Here is a 13143-nt window from a genome sequence, read left to right on the forward strand (position 1 = left end):
AGTATCACAAAACAGAAACAATATAAAAGCCTCTGGAAGAGTATAATAAAATCAGGAATTCAGTAAAACAGGGTTCATTCTTATGGGTCAGGGGAACCCTGGGCAAAAATATTTGTTTTTACAAGTTGTCTGAAGCAACTGATGGATGGTGGTTCACCTGTTGCAGAGGAAAGGGCATTCCACAATGCATGGGCAATTGCAAAAGACGCCCATTTTCAACTCACTGCCTTGTGATATTCTGTAGAGTGTAGTATCAATAGTAAAAATTCTCCAGATTATCTAAATGATCTTACAGGTTTGTACAAGCGCAGGTGATGTTTCAGGTCCCCTGGTCCAGAATTGTTCAGAGCTCTATATGTTAGTAACAAGACTGAATACTAAATAGCTAGGCAGAAGCCAGTGCAATTCATTCAGCACAGGTTTATATGTGCATGTCCAGGTGCTCCACTCAAGAACATGGTCATTGTGTTCTGCACCAGGTACAGCATCCAAACTAGTCTCAAGAAAGGCCATACATAGGGTGTATTAAAAAAAGATAAAGGTAAAGGACCCCTGGCAGTTAAGTCCAGTCGCGAACGACTCCGGGGTTGCGACACTAATCTTGCTTTACTGGCCAAGGGAGCCGGTGTTTGTCCGCAGACAGTTTTTCCGGGTCATGTGGCCAGCATGACTAAGCCGCTTCTGGTGAAACCAGAGCAGCGCAAGGAACATAGCTGTCAAGTGTCCCTTATTTGAAGGGACAGTCCCTTATTCCAGCGCCATGTCCTGCTGCTGTCCCTTATTGATGGATATCCCTTAAATGTCCCTTAAATGATGTCCCTTAAATTTCAAAGGAAGCAGCTCCTCTCCCTCCCTCCCTCCCGGCCGGCCGGCCAGGGAGGAGGGAGGCTCCAACTGTGTTGCTTGGCTGTGTTGCTCACCCAGTAAGAAGTCTAAGAACGACTGGGGTGTGGAGCTTGCATGCCTTGTGTGTGGCTAGTTAATGCAAGCTGAGGGGTTTTTTGAATGCTTGACGCCATTTTCTTGCACGTGCTGCTGCAAACTTTGCAGTGCAAAGCCAGGCCGGGGAGCCATCTTAAGTTGAGGCTGCATAGGCCTTGAGGTGCATGTGTTTCAGATTCTATTCAGTTGAACCTCTGGTTACGAAGTTGGTTGGACAGTTTTCTTGAAGCTACCCAGCATGAGTTTGACCAGACTGCAGGAGGACAGGAAGACTGGAGTGCCTGGAACAGGTGAGGCTGCAGATCCCTTATTTTGGCTGCTGGTCCCTTATTTTCAAATCTGTAAGTTGACAGCTATGGCAAGGAAACGCCGTTTACCTTCCCGCCGGAGCGGTACCTATTTATCTACTTGCACTTTGACGTGCTTTCGAACTGCTAGGTGGGCAGCAGCTGGGACTGAGCAACGGGAGCTCACCCCGTCGCCAGCCCAAGGCTCAGTAGTTTAGACCATAGCGCTAGCTGCATCCCATAGGGTGCATTGCAGTGGTCCAAATGTGAGATTATCAATGCATGAATTGCAGTCACCAAGTTAGCTCTGTGCAGGAAAGGGTGCAGTTGGTGTACCAGTCTAAGTTGTTGGTTCTGGCCATGGAGGTCACCTGGGTCTCTGGTGATAAAGACGGACCTGGGAGCACTCACAATGTACCAGTTCCTTCAGAGGGAATGCAACCACATCCAGATCTGATAAACTCTCCAACTCCCAGGCATGGAAACTGCCTACCAGGATTCAGTCTCCATTTATTCACCCTCAGCCAGCCCACCACTGCATCCAGGTTCTGATTCAAAACAGTCAGAGCTTCTCCTGGTTCAGATGTACAGTGGTACCTCGCAAGACGAAAGCCTCGGAAGACGAAAAACTCGCAAGACGAAAGAATTTTTCGTTTTTTGAGGTGCTTCGTAAGACGAATTTCCCTATGGGCTTGCTTCGCAAGATGAAACGTCTTGCGAGTTTGTTTCCTTTTGAAGCGGGAAGTGGGCTGGCAGGGGGCGAGCGAGGGAGCGACCTACCTTTTCCAGAGGGATCCTCTTCTGGAGAGGGCACAGAGGAGGCAGGTGGGCTGGGATCCAGCGGATCTGGCTGGGTCTCTGCGCCTCCGCCGCCTCTGCCTCTCTCTCTCTCTCTCTCTCTCTCTCTCTCTCTCTCCCCCTCCCCACGTGGCTGCTCCATTTTGCCCTAACTGCGCGAAGGCAGGAGGAGGGGGACCAAGGAGGAGGAGGCATCCACTGTGCTTGGGCCGCCGCGAAGGCGCCTTTGCGGGGGTGGGAAGAAGCTGGGAGCAGCTGCCGAGACTGTGGGGAGCCCGGCGGCGTGGCGCAAGGTAGCGGGGGGAGCAAGGGAGAGTCCGTGCAGGGCGCTTCGTGCGTCCGCCCTCAGTTCCTGGGCTCGAACTTCCTTTGGCACCTCGTGGAGAGAGAGGGAGAGGAGCGGGCTGGGGCTTTGATGTGGGACGCGGTTTGGCGGAGCGAAGACGCGGCAAGGCTTGGCGACAGAGGAAGGGGGGCTGTTTCCGTGGGGAGGTGGGAGGGGGTGTCTTTGCCTCTTCCCGGCAACAGATCCTCCAGGCTGGGGAAACTCCTCCTGCTGGGAAGCGACCCGCTTTGTGCTTTGCCCGCTATCCCATTATAATACAGTACCAGGGTGCATCCGTGCTTCGCAAGACGAAAAAATCCGCAAGACGAAGAAACTCGCAGAACGGATTAATTTCGTCTTGCGAGGCACCGCTGTAACAGAGAAGCACACAAAGAAAAAAACACAAATGCAATAGCTTTTGCTTCAGCCCTCTCTGTGTGTGGCTGTCTTTAAAGGCTGTATTTGCTGCTTCTACAAATTTAAGGGAGGGGTAAGCAGTCATAATGTGGGAACTTTATGGATCATGTAAGAAGTTTTGTTTTTAATAATAAGCATGCACTGTGTAGGTGGAAAATAAAATGTCACGGGTGGGTGTGTATGCTGAAATCTAGCCCCCAGGCAGAGGAAGATGGCTGCTTTAAATTGCATGCAGTCTAGAAAAACAATTTGAAGTGGTTTTGTAATTCAGGGTTTAATTTGGCCACCTATGGAAAGTAAAAACTTTTTATGTTGACTCACACAACGACTTTGTAGTGTTCTCTGAACAAAAAGTTACTGGGTCTTTACAGCTAGAAAGGGGATGGTAATGTTTGTCAGTTACATCGTCAGACTCTTAATAGTGTGTCATGTATTCTGGATTTTTTACTCCTTTAATCTTTCATGCTAATATTTCTATAGTGCACTGTGCTTGTGATGGTGAAGGCCCTTCACCATCACATGATCTGAACTGGATGGTATGAAACGTTCACAAATATTCTAAGTCTCAGAACAAGGCTATGGAAATGTGTGCAGAACAGTCTGGGAATAAAACTGCATACAGGCCAATTGGGTAAATAAGCCAGCAAGATATTAAATTTTTTATTTATATTTCAGGAAATATAAAATAGTTTTTATATGAACAGTTATGACCTGCTGTTTGTAAGGATTTTGTGACACCATTAGAACATTAGATGAATGTAACATTTCAGTAGAAAATCAGTATAGAACATTATCTTGTTTCCTAAGATAAATTTTCTTCTTCGGTCTACTCATATAACAATTTTGACAATTTTGAATGATCAGTTGGTATTAAAATTTAGTTAAAGAAAGGAGGAAATGAGAAGTAGATTAGCTGTTCACAGCATAAAAGTGTATTCTGCAAATTGTATTAACTGGGTAGACTGAGGCTGATATCGAATGCTAGTTATCTTCAGAGTAGACTCCTTGAAAAATATGGGCCCATTGATCTTTTTGAGCCTACCTTACGTGGATATCGCCCTGGGTAAAATCCCCTAAAGGGGCTGGTAGCAAAATTCTGAGGAACATCTTTAGAAAATATACATGCAGTTATTAGAGGATTTTGCATGTTTGATTATAGTGTGATTAAAAGGTAAAGGTACCCCTGCCCGTACGGGCCAGTCTTGACAGACTCTAGGGTTGTGCGCCCATCTCACTTAAGAGGCCGAGGGCCAGCGCTGTCCGGAGACACTTCCGGGTCACGTGGCCAGCGTGACAAAGCTGCATCTGGCGAGCCAGCGCAGCACACGGAAACGCCGTTTACCTTCCCGCCAGTAAGCGGTCCCTATTTATCTACTTGCACCCGAGGGTGCTTTCGAACTGCTAGGTTGGCAGGCGCTGGGACCGAGCAACGGGAGCGCACCCCGCCGCGGGGATTCGAACCGCCAACCTTTCGATCGGCAAGCCCTAGGCACTGAGGCTTTTACCCACAGCGCCACCCGCGTCCCGATAGTGTGATTATAAGTCCATTAATAGTAAAAGAGAACTTTTAGACCTGGAGCAAATTCAGAGAATGATGCCATTAAAGTTATGGTACTCTCTCTGGAAGATGACTGGAAAAAACCAAAATGAAACGGCCTAGAGGTGCTACTAGACATTTTAAAAAAATTATTATTTCTGTTTCGACTGCTTCAGACCAACACAGCTACCTACCTGAATCCAAAACCAGATGAAGGTTTCATTTTTGGAATAATAACTTTTCAGAGTAGTTTTTACTGTTATATCAAAAATTACTGATTTGGTTATACTATTAGAAATACATAGACCAATAATTATGAAATTATTGTGAGGTTTAACAAGTTAACTGTTTATATTTGGAAACATTTTTAGCTGTACTTTATTGGAAGGAGAAAAGTAATTATTTTCTTAATGACAATTTAAACAATTTATTTAACTAAAACAATAACAATATATCATATGTATCCATGTTTGTTAACTGATGTGGTTAAACAAAATTTTAAAAATAAAACTTAGACTCAGTTTTAGCACACATGAAAAACTTAAACAAATCCTTATTTCCTGATTAATAGCCCTTGGACTATAATGTAACTTAAATAGAAAGCTATATTTAGAAAGATTTTTCCTCCAAAAGCATTTTATTTTAAAAATCCGATTTAAATATTTTAAAAAATCTGATATTTAATTTATTTATTTTTTAAAAAATCATTGATTTTTATCCACCCTGATATATAAGAAGAAAAGAAATTATGGAATTTTGGCCCAATATGTGATCACAATGGAGAGACTTCAGTATGGAATAATAGTGATGGGAATTAATGGAGGTAAAAGTTAAAAGCAAAATATGGTTGACATTTATCAATAATAATAACAATTAGGGGAAAAGAAATGATTGATTCTGAGACACCTTGACTTAAAAGCAATATTGTTTAACAGAAGGTGGAGAAGATAGAATGTTAGAGAGAGAGTGAGTGAGTGTAAGACGCTGATGGAAAATTGGAAGTTTTGTTTTTGTATCTTTTTCTAATGCTTCTTTTTCTCCTATGTTTTTTCACTCTCTTTTTTCTTTTATTGTCCGACTCATTTTTGTTTCCCTTTTTTGTTTTTTGTATGTTCTTCTTTCTTGGAAGTCCTATGTCTGGGGCCTTTATTAAGGTCCAGAGATTGTATACTGGTGGTAGGTGGTTGATGGAGGACCCTGGGTGAGAGACAGGGAAATGTTGGTCTCCCAGGGTGAGGGGCTGGGAGATCAAAGGAAAGATCCCAGGTAATAGCTGGTAGTCTCTCTCTCTATGGCAGCCCCTTGGTGAGAAGGAGGGAAGCTGAGGATAGGGAAGAACTTTATGGAGATAGCGAAACAGGAGCACAGATCCTAGAGATCAGGTCAAGGATGCAAAGTACTAAGGTAGTACAAAAGTTCCTGTTTTAATGTGTCCTGAAACATTGTCTTTATCTCTTTGTAGGAAAATGTATATACGACCACCATGCAAAACTGTAAAACTATTTTTAGCTCATTCCTAAAATAGATTTTCTCGAAACCAAAAAGAAGCTGTGCATCTTTTCAACAAATGTGTCATTGCTTAGCAAACTGTACACTTCATAGAAGTCAACTCCTAGAGGCCAAGGTCCCTTCACCGCCCCCCAAATAAAATATTTGAGGAGGCCGCCCCCCCAAAGTTGATGGATATTGCCATTCAAATGCTGTGCATGTGCTGTGTCTTGTGATCGACTAAGTGGGGCAGGGCTCACCTGCCTCCCCCCAATATTTTACTCAAGTTGGCTTTCCTGGCACACTTTAACATGCTGCTTTTTCCTGTTGAATTGGAGATAATCTTAATTAAAGAGAAAAGCAGGTGAAGTCTCTAAAAGGAAGAAAAAGATGAAAGACAGGTAATTAGAGGATTAGTTTAATTAAATCTGTTGGCTGGAGGTTAAATCTATCCATTTTGAAATTAATTAAGCCTATTATATGTGATAGGTTGTATAGTTGTAGCTTGCAGAAGACACCTAGGAAGTGGTAACAGAATGTCCTGTAGGTAGCAATATTATTTCTATAGGGCTTTTTACCATCTGCCCTTTCCATTGAGATTCAGTTGCCTGAAACTCAGTCTCTTTCGTATTTCTTTCACAGTCCTTCTTACAATATTGCCCACAATAACTTAAGCAGTGGGGCTTATTCACGGCGATGCAGTGTCAGATTTCAGGAATGCAAAGGACCAGGTGTGCAGCTTGGGGTGCTGGTGGAGTCATTGTTGTCTGGGCAGGCAAAGATAGTGGCAGTGGCCAGGAGTGCATTCTAGGCTTATATGCCAGCTGTATCCCTGTCTGGAGCAGCAGGGCCTGGCCTTAGCCAGGATGCTAATAATGGAGGCTTGTATTCTGATCATGTGGTACCACTTTGATGCCAGTTGCACTGGCTGCCAGTAAATTTAGAGGCCTAAGGACCCCCTACTTCGTTATGACCCCACCTAAAATATAAGTTCCTGTTTGCGTGCACAACAGTGAAATGGCTTAGGTTGGCAAGCATAAGAAATGGGACCTTCTTGGTGGCTGCCACGTAGGTGTGGAACTCTTGCAGTTCACATTCACTTGGCTCCTTGCGTTCTGGCATTCAAGGAGGATTTATCTTTTGACTGACCTTTCCCTAAGAGAATGTGGTGATCTAACGCAGTATCTCTCAAGCCTCTCTTTGTAGCTGCTGAGTGCGTCATACTCTGCCTGATATTCTATTTTTAAATCTGTTCCATCTGAATCAGGAGAGGCGGATAAGGTGCTAGATTGATGCTTGAAGGCGGTGATGGGCTGGATTTGGATCAGTAAATTGAAGCTGAATCCTCTGTCTTCTTCATTCTGGGAGGTAGGAATATGGCCTGTTCTGGATGGGATTGCGCTCCCCCAGAAGCAGCAGGTTAGGGGGTACTACTGGATCCAACATTGTCACTGGAGGCTCTGGTTGCCAGGGTGGCAAGAGTGCTTATTTCCAGCTACGACTAGTTCATCAGCTATGGTCCTTTTTGGACAAAGATGACTTGGCTGCTGTACTCCATGGTTTGGTAACCTCCAGATTGGACTTTTGCAATGTGCTTTACATGGGGCTGCCCTTGAAGAAACTTCAGCGGGTGTAAATTGTGGCAGCCAGGTTACTGGCTGGCTGTCCATTTAGAATTCATATAACCCCTGAGTTAAAACAGCTGCACCGGTTGAGCTTCTTTCTAGGCCCGATTTAAAGATGCTCACATTAGTGTTTAAAGCACTCAATGATTCAGGCCCCAAATATCTTAATGAGCATATCCAACCCTACCAACCTTCTTGGGCATTAGGCGCTGCAGAGGGGGCTGTCCTGGGAGCTCCACCACCCACAGGACTGCAGGGGGTGGTGCCCTGGGCCATAAATTGGGGAACTCCCATCCTTTCAATGTTTGTGTTTGGCTTTCTCATCCTCTTGCCCCTTTGTTGAGCCACATGTAGGGAAAGTACCTTTAGGGAACTGCCTTTAAAATAATAAGTTTTGCATGAAGATTTTGGTGTTGAGGCAAACATTGTGGTTGACACCCAGTTGTTGCTTGTTGTTACATATTTGTTTGTTTCTCCTAGCAGAAAAAGTTGTAAATTTACTATTAAGGGTTTTTTTTTTGGGGAGGGGATTTGGTGGTGTGGTTTTATAAATTTTGGTTTTCTTTAATTTTAAGTGAATGTGTTTATTTTCTTTCAAAAGAAAAAAAAGAAAAGAAAAGAAAAGCAGAAGATGTGGGGCTTTTAGAGCAGAATTAAATATCTCATATTAGTAGCCGTTAACTGGAAATGACATTGATCTGCCATTAAGAAGGATTATTCAATTCTAAAAATTATGCTTTTAAGTAACATGAATAAATTTAGCTAATATGTAATTTCAATTAAAGGTGATTATAGCACTGGCAAAGTAATTCTATTTTTCAAATAAGTGAAATGTTGAAGTTAATCCTATTAATGTTGTGTTATCTTTTCCAATACATGTCATGTTTAAGTGACATAGTAAATCACTGATATTTTAAAAATCTCTCTCAACTTTTGTAAACTGAGTGAATGTGCACAAAGGGCTGGTCAGGCGGATAAGAAAAGGTAATGTTTTTTAATATACTAAACTTTTGTGGAAAGTGTATACATTTTCTCCATACGAAAAAAGAGCAAGCTATACTCATTTCTTCTGCTGCCAGCTTCTTGCCAGGATATCACTGACAGGTTTTCACTACCTCACAAATTAGGTTGGCGCACTCTTACCTTAATGTCTCTGCCATCTGCATTTGTGGCTTCTCATAACCTTTGTTTGGAAGAATTCTATTACATGTGTCTTTAATATTTTATTTATTTAATAAAGTATTCATATATTAAAGTAAAGGGACCCCTGACCGTTAGGTCCAATTGCGGACGACTCTGGGGTTGTGGCGCTCATCTTGCTTTACTGGCCGAGGATCTGTGATTTGTCTGCAGACAGCTTTCGGGTCATGTGGCCAGCATGACTAAGCCGCTTCTGGTGAACTAGTGCAGAGCACGGAAACGCCATTTATCTCCCCTCCGGAGCGGTACCTCTTTATCTACTTGCACTTTGACATGCTTTTGAACTGTTAGGTGTACAGGAGCTGGGACCGAGCAACAGGAGCTCACCCCGTCGCAGGGATTCGAACCGCTGACCTTCTGATCGGCAAGCCCTCGGCTCTGTGGTTTAGACCACAGCGCCACCTGAGTCATATATTACTCTCTCACAATACATTAGGGCTCTGTACATAAAATATTTAAAAATAATATGAAGCAATCATAGGCCTGTCAGCATAGAAAAGTCTTCAAAAGTCAAAAGTGGGGGTATCTGCCAGATCTCTGTTGGAAGAGTGTTCCACAGCATGGGACTGGTACACTAAATGCCCAACTTCTAGTTGAGGCCAGTGACCCTCTGTAACATGGTGGACAACTAACAGCACTTCTCTGGGTGGTCTTGAATGATCTGGGAGATGTTCAACTTTCAAGGAAAAAATGTTTGCCCTAAAGATCAGTGGGTTTCAGACTGCATTACACAAAACCTGAGTGTTCTTTGGATGCCTTTCGGGGGTCCCTCAGTTAAAAAATAATCAAAGATGGTCAGGTGTCCCTGAAAGTCAGCTTGCTCCCTGTTGCCATTTTAAGGTATGTTATTTATTTATTAAATTTATATACTGCCCTATACCCACAGGTTTCAGGGCGCTTCACAGAATAAAATCAAAATATAAAACACAATCAAAATAAAAACAACAACCTGTGTGTTAAGCCATGTTCTCTGTTTACACGAAAAAGCCAATCAGTTTTAGTCAGTGCCCTGCATGAACTGTATATCCTAGTATATGTGCCAGATGTTTTAGCAACAAACTAGGGATCCATGGTAGACAATTCCATATATGTATGAGTATAATGAAATTAATTTGACGGGAATCGGATAGGAGTGAATAGAATAGCTTTGTTGGATCTAGTCCATCATCACATTTCTGACAGTGTCCAGTAGTTACAGGGCAAGAAGGTTACAACCATTTCATGCTGCTGCCCCCCAGCGCCTGTTACTCAGAGGGATTCTGCTTTGAACGTGAAGGTTCCATATAGACTTCATGAGTATTGATTAATTCAACTACCATGCTTTTGAGATGGTGGTTCTCGCCACAGTTTGTGGCAAAAAATATATTTATTACAGTGGTACCCTGTTTTGAGTCCGGGATCTGTTCCGGAGCCCCAGATGCTCCACAAAAGGGATGTTGACACAAAAGTGCTGTTCTGCGTGAAGCACGATTTAGCGCTTCTGCGCATGCGCGAGTGGCAAACCCAGAAGTAACCTGTTCCGGTACTTTCGGGTTTGCTGCGGATGTTCGCTGAAATGGACGGTCGACAGGGCGGACATTTGCGGAGGTATTACTGTATTTATGTGGAGCCCCAGATGCTCCACAAAAGGGATGCTGACACAAAAGTGCTGTTCTGCGCGAAGCACGATTTAGCGCTTCTGTGCATGCGCGAGTGGCAAACCCAGAAGTAACCTGTTCCGGTACTTCCGGGTTTGCTGCGGATGTTCGCCGAAATGGACGGTCGACAGGGCGGACATTTGCAGAGGTATTACTGTATTTATTTATTAAATTTGCATACCACCCTTCATCCACAGATTACAGATCAGCTCACATAGGGATTCCGTAGGAGAGGTAGCTTATTGCATCTCTAAAGTTGGTAAGCTCCCTGCCACTTCCTCAGCTGTCAGAACTAAGAACTAAGAACCAGTTTGCTGCTGCCATGCGATAAGGCTCATTGGCCCAGCAGTCTCACCCACCCACTAAATGGAGTTATTGCTTATTGGGAAATGATATACAATGAGATGAAAAAGGTGTTTAAAACTACTTTCCTAAAAAAACCCTAAAGGCATCTCTGTTAGGAATTGTTCAGACACAAGTTCCCAGGAGTCAGAAGAACTTATGCATGTGGCTCAGATCTTGTTAGCCCAAAAATGGAAAGTGAGAGAGGTCCCTAGTAAGGAAGATTGGCAGTTTAAGATGATAGAATATGCAAAATTAGCCGGCCTAACAAGTAGAATAAGCGAACAAGAAGAACAGGTATTCAAAGAGGAGTGGAATTTTGTTGTTGACTATATTGAAAATAATTGTGCACAGTTATAAACGCTGGTTGTATTAAAGTAATTCAACAGTATAACATATTTTGAACTGATAGGAGAATTAAATTAGATGGATATATTAAAATATGCAAGAATGGTAGATAAGTTAAATGAACCTTGGAAGGGGAGGGAGGTCAATGAATGTATGGTATAATAAAAGATGTATAATTTGAAATGTAAAATTTGAAAATTTAATAAAAATTACTAAGAAAAAAACCCTAAATGGAGTCATTGCTGATGATCATATGCTTTAAGACAATGCTCCTGAATGGTGATTCTTGGAGCTGTGCTGCCCTAGATCAGTGTGTAACAGCCATCATACTGACATTCCCAGATAGTCCCTATTGACACTTGCTGGGACATTTGGAAGAGTATAGAGAAACCCAGTTTCTTATGCAGCAAGTTTTAAAAGTAAGAATGTTATGATATGACACTGTTTGGTTTGAAAATAGTTACCTGGGTGAAGAAGAAAAAACCCTAGCCTTTTATGCTCCCAATTTAGAGCCTGAGAGTTTTATTGTGAGTTCTGCTGGCAGCCTGCTCAAGTGCCATTTAAACTGTCAGTTGCTAAGGAGGATTATGTAAGTTGAGGTTTCAGTTAAACAGTTGAACCTAGCATTCAAGGCAAGAACATCCAAAATGGCCAGTTTAAGATTGGTCCATTAGGAGACCTTCCTCTGAAGAAGCCTGTGAATTAACTGTGGTGAAGCTAGGAAGGGGAATTGGTTTATGGATTTTTATAGGGATTAGAACTAAAACAAGTTCATATAAACTCTCTTAAAGCAACAAAATCACCATTTATGTTATGTAGCATCATCTTAAAAGTACGTGATAGTAACAGCTGGTAGCAACTGCCAACCCAATTATTTACCACTTAAATGTAATTAAATTTGTTATATAGGGTCTGTGTGCCCGTTTCCACCGTTCACCAACCCCTTGCCATTCCCCTCACTTTAACATCCCATGCAACTACAGTCATACCTTGGGTTGAAGTAGCGTTGGGTTGAGCGTTTTTGGGTTGCGCTCTGCGGCAACCCGGAAGTAACGGAACGTGTTACTTCCAGGTTTTGCTGCTCATGCATGCGCAGACGCTCAAAATGATGTCACACGCATGCGTGGAAGTGGCGAATTGCGACCCGCGCACATGCAGACGCGGGTTGTGTTCGCTTCAGGATGCGAACGGGGCTCCGGAACGGATCCCGTTTGCATCCAGAGGTACCACTAAGCTTGTTTTTCACCTTCCCCAACCCCATTTCTGAAGATACTTCTTTTCTACTCTGCAGCCCCGCTTTGCACACCTGTTTTCACCCTCCCCATGTTCATGCCTCCTTCCCCTCCTTTTGTGCAACCACCCCATGGAGTCTCCCGCATCTTCCTCTTCGTTGCAACTACTAAGCCGCCATCCCTTCCTATTCTTCAAACCTTTTCATGCCTCTGCTTTCTTCAACCCCATTGCGCTTACTTCTTCCTTTTTTGCAACTCCCTTTGCACCCGCATTTTCACCTTCCTTTTTTCCTCCACCCTCCTCCTTTTCCCAACTCTCACACAGATCACCCCCATTTGTATGCCTTCTTTTCTCTTCTCTTCTGCACGCATCAGCCATTATCACTTTCACCCCCTTTTCTCCACCTCCTCCTTTCTTTCAACTCTTCCTTGCCTACAGTCCACCACTCCCACTTCCATCCCTCCTCCTTTCTCCTTATCTGCAACCAGCCCCTTTGTGCACAAACTCCATGCTGTTTATGTTACTGTGAAGATGAATAGAATCTTAAGAGCAAGCCTGTCAGAGACAGTTAAGTTCACTTGCTGTGTGTTGGGCATATACAGTATGGGTGTTTGCTTGTTGTTAGAATATCTCTTCTAAATTACTATCTTGAATCTGGAACTTCATGCTGAAGACAACATAGGGTACCAGGAATGCAGTGCATTGTGGGTGCCTTTGTTTAGAACTGCCATTTTCCTCTCAGTGTCCCTTCTCATTCCCATGCCATGTTATACAACTTTTGTTCCTCTCCCCCGACCTGACTTCATGCAAATCCAGGATTGTGGTGAAGCACTACAAATCCTCCAATGAGGGTTGTGCTCTGACTTCATGCAGATTGAGGATTCTGATGTGGCAGTACTTATACATTTTTATCCATAAAGGAAAGTGTGTGTGAGAGAGTTTACAGTGCATTTGGACACCACTT

General features: G+C 43.3%; 1 protein-coding gene and 1 long non-coding RNA gene across 4 annotated transcripts in view; both read left to right on the plus strand.

Annotated features, from left to right (window-relative positions):
• The window catches only part of RABGAP1L (RAB GTPase activating protein 1 like), a 146452-nt gene that overhangs the window by 46563 nt on the left and 86746 nt on the right, over positions 1-13143 (plus strand). The gene's annotated exons all lie outside the window — the stretch shown is intronic.
• Positions 1443-8044, plus strand: LOC310765144. Its single transcript, XR_014549460.1, has 3 exons — positions 1443-1819; positions 2733-3929; positions 4301-8044. It is a non-coding gene; the product is annotated as an uncharacterized lncRNA (long non-coding RNA).

This window comes from Podarcis filfolensis, assembly GCF_964270895.1.
Source record: "Podarcis filfolensis genome assembly, chromosome: 6".
Taxonomy (NCBI): Eukaryota; Metazoa; Chordata; class Lepidosauria; order Squamata; family Lacertidae; genus Podarcis; species Podarcis filfolensis.